Genomic DNA, 15,262 nt, shown 5'->3' on the forward strand with positions numbered 1-15,262 from the left:
ACTATAAGGCTATACGAGAATGTAATTGCCAAGCTAAAGAACAATGAGGGGTGGTCAAAAGATATTAAGTGTAACATCGGAGTTAAACAAGGTTGCCCCCTCTCCCCTACCCTATTTGGCATTTACATCGATAAGCTCGAAGGTTGTTTAGAAGAAGCAGGATGTGGTGGCACAATCTTAGCTGGGATAGTCATTATCCTTCTTCTCTATGCTGACGATATTGTTCTTCTGGCAAGGTGCCCTTCTGATCTTGATAAGCAACTCAAGCTTCTTAAGGATTTCTGCTCTACCATGGATATGACTGTTAATACAGACAAAACAAAAGTTATGATTATCAAATCTAAGAAGGACACTTGCGCTAATTTTACGTATGACAATAATAACTTGGAGGAAGTGTATTCTTACAAGTACCTAAGAATTGATATCCATCACAAGCTCAACTGGAACCATAGCATTGAGAAAATGATCAATGGGGGATGGAAAGCTTATTTTGGTCTTGAAAATAATTGTAAAACAGCAAACCTCGTAATGTGGGATAAAAAGAAGTTCCTCTTTGAAACTTTAGTCACTCCTGTTATCTTATATGGCTGTGAAGTTTGGGGCTGCAGCATCTCCAGAGAATCATGGAGGAAGATTGAGCAAATCCAGAAGCGTTTTATAACTTATAACCTGAAAATTAAAAGTAATACACCCTATCCTATTCTCCTTATAGAAGCAGGTCTTTCTTCTATTGAGAGCCTAGCTATGCTCAGGTTTCTGATGTACAAGCACAAGCTCAATAACATAGACAATCATAGACTTCCTAAGCTAGCTTTAAATTCCAGCCAAAATCACCTAAGGCTTAACCGAGGATGGCATAAGGACACAAGGGCCTGGTTAAACTATTGGGAGATCAATGAGAATGATGCTTTGCAAAACATAAATAACATTAAAGATATTGTTACTTCTAAGTTCAAAGAAAAATTGTGGTGTGAGAAAGATTTAGCGTCTAAAAGAAAATTAAGTTATTATAAGAAGGTCATCAACCCAACCCTTGAAGATCAAAAGTATCTCTCTATTCTAACTAGCTCAAAAAAGAAAATTAATATAGCAAAGATTAGAACGAATTCTCATGAGCTCCATAGCGAAACTGGCCGCTGGGTAGTTCCTAAAACGCCATGGACGGAAAAGATCTGCCATATTTGTGAGAAAGGGAGCATCGAGGATGAAAACCACTTCCTCTTAGAGTGCCCAGCATACAGCCACATTAGATCTCAATTTCACAACCTTTGTTACAATACTGACCTTCCTAGCCTTTTACAATGCCAAAATTATAGTGAACTCGGGAGGCTTCTCTCCAAGCTTTTTGAGCATAGGAATAAAATCTTAAATCAAAATAAATAATTTGTCTTTTTAGGTCCGATAGATCATTATTTGGTCTCAGCGGACGTTAACCACCATCATCATCATCATCATCATCATCATCATATATATATATATATATATATATATATATATATATAATTAAGTTGGTAAAAATAGAAAAATTAAAAAAAAATCATTAGCAAAAACTAGCAAAAAAAAAAATTAAAACAAATTAGATTAAACAAAATTAGAAAATTAACAAAAAAAATTAAAAAAATTAAAAACTAGTAAAATTACTATTAAAAACATTTAGAAAAAACAAAAATAAGCTCATTTAGAAAAAAAATCAAAATTTTAAAACCATACGTCTTTTCCAATTAAAAAAATTAAGTTAAATTAAAAAACATTTTAAACTTAAAAAAAAAATGTGTTTTTGATTTTTAAAAATAAAAATAAATTTTTTTATTAAAGTTTCATTATTTATTTAAAAACAAACCAAAAAAAATTATTAAAATTTTTTAATAAAAATTATTAAATTTTAATTTAATAAACAATATTAATAAAACTTAAATTAATTTAAACTATTATAATAAGAATTAAATTATTTAAAATACTTATCTAATAATTTTAATAAAAAATAAAATTTAACGTTTGTTTTTTTTTAAAAGAATTTTTTTTTTTTTTTTTTTTTTTTTTTAAATATAAATTAAATTTTATTAAAAATTAAATTATTAAAAAAATTTAACAAAAGATTTTAATAAGAATAAAATTTTAATTTTTTTTTTTTAATTTTGATTTTATAAAAAAAAAATTGAAAAAAAAATTTAATTTGCGCCCCCTCCCGAGGGCCGGCCAGCCGCCCGGGGGTGGCGCGGCCGGGGGCTTGGGGCTGCATGCAGAGCCCCCGGAATCGCCCGAGGGCCGGCCAGCCACCCGGGGGTGGTGCGGCCGAGGGCTGGGGCTGTGTGCAGTCCCCCCGCCCCCGGCCGCGCCACCCCCGAGCGGCTGGCCGGCCCTCGGGCGATTCCGGGCAGTCCCCCCGCCCACGGTCGCGCCACCCCGGGCGGCTGGCCGGCCCTGGGGCGATTCCGCCCGGGGTGGAGCGGCCGGGGGCGGGGGGCTGCGTGCAGACCCCCCCGCCCCCGGTCGCGCCACCCCCGGACGACTAGTCGGCCCTCGGGCGATTCCCGGAATCACCCCAGGGCCGTCCAGCCACCCGGGGCTGATTCCGGGAATCGCTCCAGGGGACGCAAATTAATTTTTTTTTAATATGTTTTTTATAAAATCAAAATTTAAAAAAAAATTAAAATTTAATTCTTATTATAATTTTTTGTTAAATTTTTTTAATAATTTAATTTTTTAAAAAATTTAATATATATTTTTTTGCACATTAAAAAAATTCGTTTTAAATTGTTTTTATTTTTATTTTTTTCAAATAAAAATTGTTTAAACTTTTTTTTATTTTTTATTTTTAATAAAAACAAAGATTGTTTAAAAAAATTAACATTATTATTTATTTTTAAATAAAATATATATGTTTAATAAAAAATAATTGCATTTTTTCTTTTTTTAATAAAAAAAATGTGTTTTTTTTGGTTTTTTTTTTTTTTAATTTAAATTTGCTTTTGCGTTTTTTTATATTAATTTTACCAGTTTTTTAATTTTTTTTCCGTTAATTTTCTATTTTTTTTTAAACTGTTTGTTTTTAATTTTTTTTTCCCAATTTTTGCTAATGTTTTTTTTTAATTTCTCTATTTTTACTTACTTAAGTTTATATATATATATATATATATATATATATATATATATATATTTCTAATTTTGTTTTTTTTTTCCAAATTTTTTGATGGTTTGTGAGATATATTTTTTTTTAACATTTTTTTTTAATATTAATTTTACTATTTTTTTTAACTTTTTTCGTTATTTTTCTATTTCTTTTTTTTTTAAACTAGTTTGTTTTTATTTTTTTTTTATTTTCCCTAGTTTTTGCTAATGTTTTTTTTTTCTTTTTAATTTCTCGATATTTACTTATATATATATATATATATATTTTTATTTTTTTTTTTGGTTTTTTTTCCCAAATTCTTTTATGGTTTATGAGATAATTTTTTTTAACATTTTTTTTTCTTTTTTACATATATTTTTATATTTGTTTTTTAGAGACAATTATTTCATTTAGATTGAAAATTTAATTAACAATGTATAAATATGTAGTATATCGAAAATGCAAAATATCGACCTTCTTCTTTAAATATGCAAATCAATAAAAATCCCACTACAAAAAAAAATTAAAATTAAAATAAAAACTAGAAAATATGAAAAAGAAGACCACTTCCAAAATTATTAAATTTACGAAATAATTATTTACATTTCATATGTTAGAAAAGTTTAAAGTCAAAAAATAGGTCTTTTAAAAAAAGGGTCTGATGCAGAATAACCACTTTTTTAAATTAGCATGAAAATCACTACCATTCTAAAACGCAATGTACATAAAAAAATTTAAAGTGCCAAAAACTATGTTTTAAAAAAAACATGTGTGTTCTGCATCACCCCTTTTCAAAATCGGGTCACTTTTTTGCTATCTCTACAAAACGGGTAACAGTAGCAGTTCCCGTTTCAAAGTTTACATTGTTAAGAGTTCAATAGAATACATCAGTTGTTTTTATGGAAAACTCAGGCTAAGGGTTTGGAGGGGGGAAACAACATTAACAGGCAGAGTAATGAGGGTGTGAAAACGTTAAAAACTACCCTGGGATTAGCACCTAGAAATCCAAGAAAGAAAAGAGGCAGGAAAAAGCAGAACAAGCTATTGATGAAGTGTGGAAAGCTTATGATAGACTTAGGTAAGATGAAAGATCTAACCAGTTACTCCTTTACAAATCTTTAATTATCAAGTTCACATCTTGGAATATTAGAGGTCTAGGAAGTAAAAGAAAACAGAGAATTCTTAGTAATAAAATGAAACAGGCAACTCCGAATATAATTTTCATCCAGGAAATGAAATGTTTCATTCAAAAGTTAAGGCAAATACACAACAAATGGCTCAGTAGATTTGAGTTTCTACAAGTTAAAGCAGAGAACACGGCAGGTGGTATTCTCACTCTCTGGAATCCCCAAAAAATTGGCATAATAGATGCGGATGCATCAAGGAATCATTTATCAGTGGTAATTCAGCCTATAGGAGATAGGGATACATATCTAGTCATGAATGTTTATGGCCCTCAAAGGATAGATGACAAACTCAGGTTTATAGAGTCCCTTGTGGATCTCAAGGTAAGACATGCAGGGATACCTTGGATCATGGGAGGGGACTTCAATATGATCAAATCACCCTTGGAGAAAAAAGGGGAAACCAGAGCTCTAAGTAAAGACTCTTCAGCTTTTCAAATCTTTTCAAATAATATGAAGCTTGTTGACATTGAAACAAACAATGGCCTCTTTACATGGAACGATAAAAGAGGAGGACATTCCCATGTAGCCTCCAAGTTATATAGATTCATAATATTTGAGGATATTATGCTTATAGACAAGGAAATAATAGCGAGAGTTCTTCCCTTTGGAGGCTTAGATCACTGGCCGGTACAAATGGAGATCCAGGGCATAGGCACCCCCAGGAACAAACCTTTCAGGTTTGAGAATATTTGGCTGTCACATCCAGAATTCATCAGCAATATTGAAAAATGATGGGGAAATGATTTGCATATTTAGGGATCAAGAATGTTCCTTCTACACAAAATATTAAAGCACATCAAGCTGAGGCTAAAAGATGGGAATAAGAATGAATTTGGCAATATTTTTGCTGGAAAGAAATCTGTTGAAAATAAAATGCAAGAACTCAACCAAGTTATGATCAAGGAAGGCTTTGATAAAAACAAAAATGATCAAGTTGAGAAGCATCATCAAGAATGGGAATACCACCATTGCAAACAGAACTCACAACAGGATCTCTTCGATCAAGGACGAGGATGGGAAGATACATCAATCCCATGAGGATATAGAAGCTGTGTTAGTTCAGCACTTCTGAGGCATAGCTCAAGAAAACAATCCAGTAAGAGAACCTTTCATTAGGGACTTAACCAGACATATACCTAAGTTAGTGTCTAGAAAGGAAAATTTTAATCTTAATAGGCCAATGACTGAAAAGGAGGTCGATGAGGTCCTCAAAGAAATGCAGAATGGAAAGGCTCCAGGCCCGGATGGATTTAATGTGGATTTCTTTAAATATTTCTGGAATATTGTTAAACATGATATTTTGAAGTTAGTGGAGGATTCCAGGCTGAACAGAACTATTTTGAAGGCGCTCAATACCTCTTTCATCTCCCTGATCCCTAAATAGGACAATGCACAAACACCAAAAAGGTATAGACCCATTTCTTTATGCAATGTAGTATACAAGATAATTTCCAAGGTAGTGGCCAACAGACTCAAACCTCTACTTCCTACGCTAGTTTCAGGGGAACAATCAGGTTATGTAGAAGGTAGACAAATACTAGATAACATCATTCAAGCTCATGAGGTGGTTCACTCGTTAACTAGCAAGAGAAAAGATGGTATGATCATGCAATTGGGCATAGCCAAAGCCTATGATAAAGTGAACTTGACCTACATCAGGAAAGTGCTTACTGCGTTTGGATTTGACCATGACTAGGTCAGATGGGTCATGGCCCTGGTGACTTCTTCCAGCTTTTCAATACTGGTTAATGGCTCTCCCTCTGAGATTTTTCTTCCTTTAAGAGGCCTCAGACAGGGAGATCCACTCTCTCCTTTTCTCTTCATCCTCATGATGGAAGGACTGGGTCGGTCTATCAAGCATGCTAGAGTAACGGGTAAAATTCAGGGACTCCAACTATCGGAGAATGGACAGGCATTGACTCATCAACAATTTGTAGATGATACCATGTTACAAGGAATCCCCACAGTCATGGAGGCTCAAGCATACAAACAAATTGAATGACTTTGCTATGGCTACAGGTATGGAAGTTAATCTTTCCAAATCAATTTTTTTTTCTTTAACACCAATATTGCTATTCAGAGAAATATCTCCAGAATTCTTGACTTTCAAAGAGATTCCCTCCCTTCTAAGTATTTGGGAGTTCCTCTAACTGCTAAACCTTTGCACAAGAGCATTTGGGAGTCATTAATCAACAAGATGCAAGATAAAGTCAGAAAATGGACCATCGGATCTTTAAACCTGGCTGGTAGATTGGTGCTAACAAAGGCAGTGCTCCAAGTTATCCTAGCTTTCATGCTATCAGCACTCCCAGCTCCAAAGGAGTCTTACAGCTATTCAGAAATATCCAAAGAGACTTTCTCTGGGGCAAGGAGGAAACAAGGAAGAAATGGGCTTTAGTCTCATGGAAGAAGATCTGTAAACCCAAGAACCAAGGAGGACTAGGATTGAATGGTCAAGAGAATCTCAGCAACGTTCTAAGGGCGAAACTTTGGTGGCATTGGGTCAAAGACCCAAAGGCTCAATGGGCAAGCATCTGGAAAGAAAAATATGCCAGCTCCTGGCAATCTACTGACCTCATAAGGATGTTTGGAAATATGAAGGGCTCTCCCATCTGGAACAAGGCCTAGGAGAGCAGAGGATTAGTATAAAAAAACAGTTTTTGGGAAATCAAAGAGGGAGATCTAGCACTATTTTGGGAGGATAAATGGCAACAAGAACCAACACTATTAAAAGAGGAATTTTTAGGACTCAAGCACGAGACTGACACCCAAGGATTGATAAAGGTAAAAGAATTTGTGGATCATACTCACATTACAGGAAAATGTAGAACCTGGAGAAACATAGATTGCAGGGATGATAGACCCCTGAACACGAAAGAAAAGACCCTTAAGAGAATATTGGAACAGGGGATGATTTTAGCAACTGAGGGGCATGATCAATTAAGATGGGGAAACAACAAAGAAGGCATCTTTAATATTAAGGAAGAAAAGGGTATTCTCCTTGGGCTGGAATCCCATGCTCTGGATAGGATCTGGCAGAATCTATGGAGGCACCAAGGTTGGATGAAGATTAAACTCTTCATTTGGTTGGTTCATCACAAGAAAATCTTGACCTGGGATAATATTAGGAAGAGAGGTGTGCTGGGACCCTCCAGATGCTAGCTCTGTGAAGCCTAAGAGGAGACAATGGAACATCTTCTCAATAGCTGCATTTTCACCTCCATATTATGGAACATATTTGCCACCATTTTCAAATAGACCGACAGGGACAAAGAGAGTATCACTAACACCCTAAGCAGTTGGAGGAAAAAAATTTCGGATTTTGAAGTTCTTAACTTTGCTTGGGCTCTTATGCCAAGCTTCATTATATGGAATGTTTGGAAAGAAAGGAACAAGAGAATCTTCAAAAATGAAAAAAAACACTCTCTTCACCTATTTGAGCAAATCTTAAAACAACTTAAGGAAACGGTCAGCACCATAGTGAGGGATCTCCCCAAAAATCCTCCCTCAGAGGCTAAAATAAGGATTCTCAGGCAGTTGAGCATGCAGGGACTCATTCCACAAGGCCTGGATAGGAAAATAATCAAAATGGAAACTGTAAAAGAGTTTTGGAATCCTCCTCTGAAAGGTTTTTTGAAATACAACATAGATGAAGCTTCAAAAGGAAACCCGAGAACTACGGGTTTTGGAGGGGTTCTTCGGGATGATACATGAAGCAATCTCTTCCTCTTCCATTGCCATTTAGGAAAAGCCACCAACAACATGGTGGAACTAATGGATTTGGAGCAATGTTTAGAATTTCTGAAGCATGATAATTGCCTAAATGTGACAATTGAAGCTGACTCGGAGTTAGTAATTAACTCGGCCAAGAGAATTAGTTGTGGAACAGGGTCGGAGAAAGTTTCAAAACACTGGAGGTTAATCCTAGTTCTCCAAAGAATACAAGGTCACCTTCAGGGAATAAGCACGGTTAGGTTCAACCATGTGTGTAAAAAGGCCAACAAATTGGTAGATATTCTGGCCAACCAAGGTGTCAGTTGTAGTTATAGCAAAGTTTCGATGGAGTGGAAAGTATTGCCTCAGAGTAGCCCAAAAGCACTTTTCCACAACCAAGCAGAAGAGGATAGAGAAGTGTACTGAAACAAAGCTAAAGAAGCAAAGTGTCAATGAGTAGTTCTCTGTATGATTCACAAATTTTGGTCAGACAGGTCTTTGGTGAGAGGTAGGCCACGGTCGGCCTCAGAAGAAATGGTAATTTTAACTCCAGAAATCCCCGGTGTTTGTTGGACGGTTTTCTCAGTCCAATGGATGGTAAAGAGAAAAAGGTAGGAATTCTAACTTTTTTGGCGGCCATTTTACCCAAAATTTCCCTTTTCGGGAGACAAAACCACTTCCCAAGTGGTTTATGGTTGATCGCACCTCTCTCAAGCAGGAAGTGGTTTTGGTGATTTGGAAGCGATGCCATACAACGTCCGACACATGGATGAGGGCTGGGACCGTAAACCGCATTCATCGCACACTAAAGTTCGGTGACCTTGAGCGGTGCGATATTTCTCTCATCTGTTGGATTTCGTGAGAAGGATCAATGATCAGGAATGATCGTGCGGTTTTGTGGGGCTGGGGAGTTGATCAACAAGCATCTTCTCGAGGCGATATTCTCCTTCGACGTTAGATTGAGGAAGTGGAATAGACGGTCACGATTAAAGAGGTAGGTTTGCCGAGCGATTGCGCAGGTAATTGCGTGGATTTCCACACGTCCTGCTATTCATTTAGCACAAACATTGTATCTACTCTAAAGGGTTCAAAGGTTACCTCTGTTGGGTTGGAGGGTTATGTCTTAGGCGGTTAGCATTCTGTTTTCGTTTCTAAGTCCACAGGGTCTGTTGGAGGATTGTACACTGTATAAAATAGGCTTGGATTAATGAAATAGAAGGAACGACTCTTGCTTTAGCAAAAAAAAAATATTGTTAAATATTTTTTCAAATGTATCATGAAATATGTATATTAATGTCTATAAAAAATTATTATTAACATGAATAATTGCTATTTAAATTTATTTTAATGTCTATTACAAACTAAAAAATTAAATTAGATATTTTTAACCATATAAAAAAACATAATTGTATGGAAACTTATCAAGGTATATATTTGATCTTGTTCCTATCGTTTTAACATTTTTGAGAATTTGGGAATAGTTAGAAAATGTTTCTAATTAGATTAGAATGATTCTAAGAATATCGATTGATACAATAGTATCATTTAAATTGGTATTTCCTTAAATGTAATAAAGAGCACTTTTTGTAATAAAAGACTAGGTTTGATATGTTCTAAAAATCGAAGATAGAAGTTGATATTGAAACGGGAAGAAGTTAGAAATTGGTCTTGGAACATGAAAAAGTTATTTGTCTTTAAGAAGAGACCGTAAATCCATGTCAAGAGGACCAGGATTAATGATTTTATCGTTCAGAGAAAGTGGAGTTACAGTCCCATTGTCCTCTAGATTCTCTCGATGTACCACTCGAGATGATAGATTGACGATGGGTTTTCCATAAGCTCAAGAGAACAGACATTGAGAGAAAATGGGTGTGCTATTGGTGTGTAGCGGAGCACCCACCATAGAAAGGGTTTGTCAGTAACAAATTTGATTTTAAAATCTGATCGCAACCTAGAGACATATCACTTTTGTAATACAGTTTGCACGACTCGACTAAGGCATTAATGTTTTGTTTTATGAGTGTATACAGATTGAAGGGAGAGTTCCTACAATATCTGCAGAGGAAAGATATATGGCTGATTTCCATTGTAGTATACGTAGTAGGGAGAAGAATTTATATATGTTTATAAAACATCTGCCAAGAGGAGTCGTGACAAGCTCAGCTCTGCGATTGGCTTGTTCTCTGGAAATTTTTATAAGGATCATGATTAAATTCAGAGTAAAGCATGGATTGTTCAAGAGGCCTATCAAGGAAATCTGCTCAACTAATCTCTTCAAATTGCAGCAAGATAATTTATAGTTAGTACCAGCAATCTGTCCCACAAGTGATTCCGAAAAATACAAGATCGAAGTAGCTAGCTTGAAATGTGTTCAATTGACCAGCAATCTAGCCATCTCTGGAGGGATCTATCAGCATTTTCCGCCTCCATGAATTTCTAATCTCTTTAGACAATGCCGTTTCTTTATTAATAATCCAGTTTTTATATATTCCCCCTACTTGACAAGTGAGCAAAGGTTTTACGAAAGGTTATATGATTCTGCTAACGTTTTCAGCATATGGGTGTAACTATCACAAAACACGAAAATTCATTGAATTGCTTTCGCGTGAATGCTCAAACTAGATGTCGGTTTGGATGGTTTGATTTTATCCGGAAATTAATATATTTTTAAAAGAGTTGTTTTTAGTGTTATTTTTTTTATTTTTTTGATGGTGGAATATAGTTTAAAAAATTGAGGTGAAATCTTGATATTCTGATTTGTGCTATTTAAATTTGTTTTTTTGACTGTAATTATGGATTCAGCTCCTTGGAAAATCTTGAAGGTACTTCGATTGTGTAAAAATTACTCATCAAACTTATGATTTCTGTAACCAAATTTTAAAAAAATTATACTAAAGAAACCCACTAAAAACACTTCCAAAAAATCCTACCAAAACAACTCGCATTTAAAAGGGAAAAGATAGGTTGATTTGACTTGATGCACGATTCGATAGTGACTCAAATGTTTCGGTTTCATCAGTTGAGTTGATGAAAACTGAATAAATCAATTATTGATTTCTGGTTTATAATATTTATCAAAATTAGGTAAAATTAATATTAATAGTTCATAAATTGATATTTTTAAACCTTGAAAATTAACAAGTACTGAAGTTAGTACTTATAGTTGACAAATCAATAATTCCGAAACATTAAAAATTGAATGATATCCGTACATCAATAATTTCTAAACTTAAAACTTGAAAAGTGAAATTATTACCGACAGTCAATAACAACCAAAACTTATTATTATGACTTTACAGGGAAGTTGGTGTGTTATAGTAGCTTTAGAGACTAAACAGTTTTAATTATCAATAACTTTAGTGTTTCAGTGTCTGAGCATGACTTCTAGATTTTAATTTTATTTTTCTAATTCCAATTTTTTCTTGTGTTATATAAATCTGATATCGATTAATAAGTATGAAAATTTAGGTGAGAAATAATAAATTCGACCTGACTCACAGCGGGCTTAACAATTGTCAAAGCTTAGTTGCACAATCTTAGAAACCCAATGGTAGAAACACAATCTTCCGCCATGACTCTCCTTCTGGCCTTCTTCTTGTGGGTCGGCGTGTGCAATCTCCTCCGGCACAGCCGATTGCGTCTAATTTCATCAATGGATCCCATCCGCGACGTCGTGGCTCTGTCGAAGCTCACACTTTACGTGGAGTTCCCTCTTCTCAGCAAGAAGGTTATCGAATTCGCTCTTTTCAAGACCTTTGCCATACCTTCCATATGCAACCTGTTGGCCGCCACTCGCCAGTTCTCACCAGCAGCTGTGAACAAGCGATACGACAACACCGATATTTTATTACAGTATGTTGGAAATTTCTGCTGATTTCGAATAAAATTCAACAGAGCAGAACAATGCTTCGATATTACTGTTGGGGATTTTTCTGGTAAAATCCCAAAAACAAACAAACAAACTGAACACAGACAATTCTCTGCTATTCTGCCACACGATCTTTTACACAGGGAAGCTAACTACAGAAATTTTTACCAAAAAAAAAAAAAAAATGCATTCATCAATATGACTACCTGTTACAAAAAAAAGTTTTCCTCTTAACAGAGGGATTACAAAACTGCTGTTACACAAAGGTCTTCCTCACATAGAGGGATTCACCAACACTGCTTCAGATGCAGTTCCACAAACAACAAAAGAGTCTTCCTCACACAGAGGGATTCACCAGAGATTACGCTGAAGAGCATCTTCCTCTTGACAGAGGGATTCACCAAAAACACATTTCAACCAATCAAGAATTTACTCTGTCTCCTTCTGAGATTTTACACTACTGCGTGTAAAAATCTCATTTACATTTACTGTTGTAAAAACATAGTTTTACATATACTGTTGTAATAAAAATCCTCTTGCTTCATTCACCTTTCCACTGCTGTGTAAAAACACATTTCTTCATTCTCACTGCAGTGAGTTTCACATTTACATTGCAATAAAAAAAATTACATATGGTGCTGCATCCCACACATTTTTCTTTCAACAATAAAAATTCCTTTACAATGTTGCGCATTCCATTGTTGTTTTTCACCCAACAACATAATTTACATATGCAAAAATCAACATATACATACCAAACAAACTGCTGCGTATATATATATATATTCTTTTGTTTTCAGTCAACAAAAAACAACCCTCATTTCCTTATGCACTGTTGTGCATGCCTCCTTTCTCACGCTGCCCCTGTTCTATGTTTTTCTACCCACTGTTGTGCGTTTTTCATTTCCTTACACTGTTGTGCCCTTACCCTCACTCATTACCTCATTGGCTCACAGCTTGCTTCCCTTCGTTAGAGCAACCAACCACACTACTTTTCAACCTCTCGGTTGTTTCTTTATATTTCACACTACTTGGCGTTATTCGCCTTTTCATCATTCAATGGTCAACTCGTTCCTTTTTTTATTAACACCTTGCACTACTGTGCAAACCAAATTTCTCTTTCTTTTATGAAGGTCAACAGAGACAAAAAGCCATATCATATACATATCATATATGTTAAACAAATAATAATACATGCCGTAAAAACTTAAGTGTTTTACCAACTATCTATGAATGCCATTTAATTCTCAGCATGGCGGTCAATTAATTTCGTCGGCCTTGTTGACAGAACCAGCGGTCAAACTGAAATTCGTTTCACGTCAAGTTCATGAATTACTCCATGGTGCAGGTCTGTACTTTAAATCATGATATCAATCGGACGGCTGAAATTGGTTTGAGGAAGGTGCGATTTGCGATCGAGTCGCATCGCAACATCGCAATCGGCAGAAATCAAGAGAACCTGACAGAAACAGTAGGTAGGGATGCGATTTGCGATTTGATCGCATCGCGAAATCGCAATCAGCACAAAGCAGGGGTTCAACAGGTTAATGTGCGATAGCGATCTGCGATTTGATCGCATCGCACAATCGCATCACAAATGAAGAAAATAGTAATTGCGCCGAACTCTAATGGCGATTTTGCTGAAATATTCGTGGTCGCTGTTCAACTGTCACTGGAGTTGAAATTACATTCCAACACAGGAAATGCTCCTCAATCACGTTGACAGCTCCCGAGGATCCCTTGCACTCTGCCAGCTCAACTTCATTCACGGTCGCTACAACATTTCCAACCAATATTTTCTCTACACGGTTTCCACCTTCATCTTGGAGCCCAAGCGATTGGCCTCCAAGTGCGTTCGCTAACTCTCTTTTCCGGTGCATTTAACTGCTTTTCAGAGAAATTTAAAGGGGTCTTCATTTTTTCGTTTGCAGGTTCGGTTACCGGGAGTGGACCGAAAAAGAAAGAATGGCGAATTTCGTGGTGTGGCGCGACATCGGCACACGAATGGGCATCCGAGGTATTCCCGACACGGTGGAGGGAGTGGAGACCTTCAGCGGGCAATACAAAGCTGAGAAAATGGCGTACTCAGATTCCAAGAGGGAGATCGGTGACGCCACGTTGGATCTCCTGCGGTCGATTGTACCCACTTGCCTCCGTCCGTTAGGAATACGGATCACATATTGCTTGTTTGAGGAGAGGGTTTTGGACCCCATGGGTTATCCCCGTCAACCCTGTTGGCTCATCTGGATTGTGGAGGTCGTCCTGCTGCTCTGCTTTGGCGGTTTTCTGAAATGGTTTCTACCGCCGAGGCCGCGGAGGTGGTCGACAAAGAGGATTTCAGTGAAGGAGGGTGCTGAATAGGAGGGAGCTGAGAAGGTGCAGAAACTGAGATACAGCGAGTATAAGCCAGAGAGTTATCCAAATGGTTACAAGATAGATGAGGTGGGCAATGGCAAGCCGATAGAATTGGGCCTGGCGTTTGGCAGAGATCTCAGCTGTCCATTCTTCCCTTACTTCTCGAACCCCAAGAAGCAGAAGATTCAATGACGTGTTCTGCAAATTGAAAGTAGCACTCAACCCTTTAGATTGTTATTGTGTCGCTGCCATGTTATGTTGTCTTACACTATGCGTCCTGTGGAAAATATGAGTGGTTAATTGTCATGATGAGATGATGAGGCGTTCGTTGTGCTATATTTATGAACAATAAACCAGCTATATATTATGTACTCGCTATTTTTAAACAAACTTACTTTAACTTTCAATTTTCTTTTTTGGTAATTAAAAGAAAGTTAATTTAAATTTTTGATAATTATATTAATCTATATGTGTTTATTTTGGAAAAAGGTTTTCTTAATTTTAATTTAAGTATTAATAATTATTACGTAGAAGATAGAGATTTATTTAGAGTAATATATACAAATTAATAGTTGATATTTATCTCCAAAATAATTATATTTTTTTGTTTTTTAAATTAAATTAATTAATTAAAAAAATGTAATATAAACAAATATCATATAAAGTAAGTTATGGTTTTTTGAACATGTGACATTAATAAATCATGACACTCACACATGGTATTATGACAACCTATTTACATATTAATAATCTTCATGATAAAATGTATAGTTAAAAATTATATATATATATATATATATATATATATATATGAGAACATTTACTACTGGAAAATTAATATATATTTATTATGCTTTTCTACCCAGTATGGAAGAGAGGTTGTCTTCTTCTCTATTATTTTGTTATGTAAACAAAAAAAGAAAACGATAAAATACAAATAACAATATTTTAAAATAAAAATAATGTATTGACCTAGCCCTAGTGTTAGCTCAATTGGTGGAGTTTAGTCGCATAAGCACCTTGTTATGA

At 35.6% G+C, this 15,262-nt stretch overlaps 1 pseudogene; it reads left to right on the forward strand.

Annotated features, from left to right (window-relative positions):
- Nucleotides 1-11,581: 11,581 nt before the first annotated feature.
- Nucleotides 11,582-14,425, forward strand: LOC149200471 (ER-bound oxygenase mpaB-like; annotated as a pseudogene).
- Nucleotides 14,426-15,262: the final 837 nt, after the last annotated feature.

Source organism: Pinus tabuliformis, chromosome 2_1 (assembly GCF_031772625.1).
Source record: "Pinus tabuliformis cultivar Carrire ecotype Pingquan chromosome 2_1, CPIR1, whole genome shotgun sequence".
Classification (NCBI taxonomy): Eukaryota; Viridiplantae; Streptophyta; class Pinopsida; order Pinales; family Pinaceae; genus Pinus; species Pinus tabuliformis.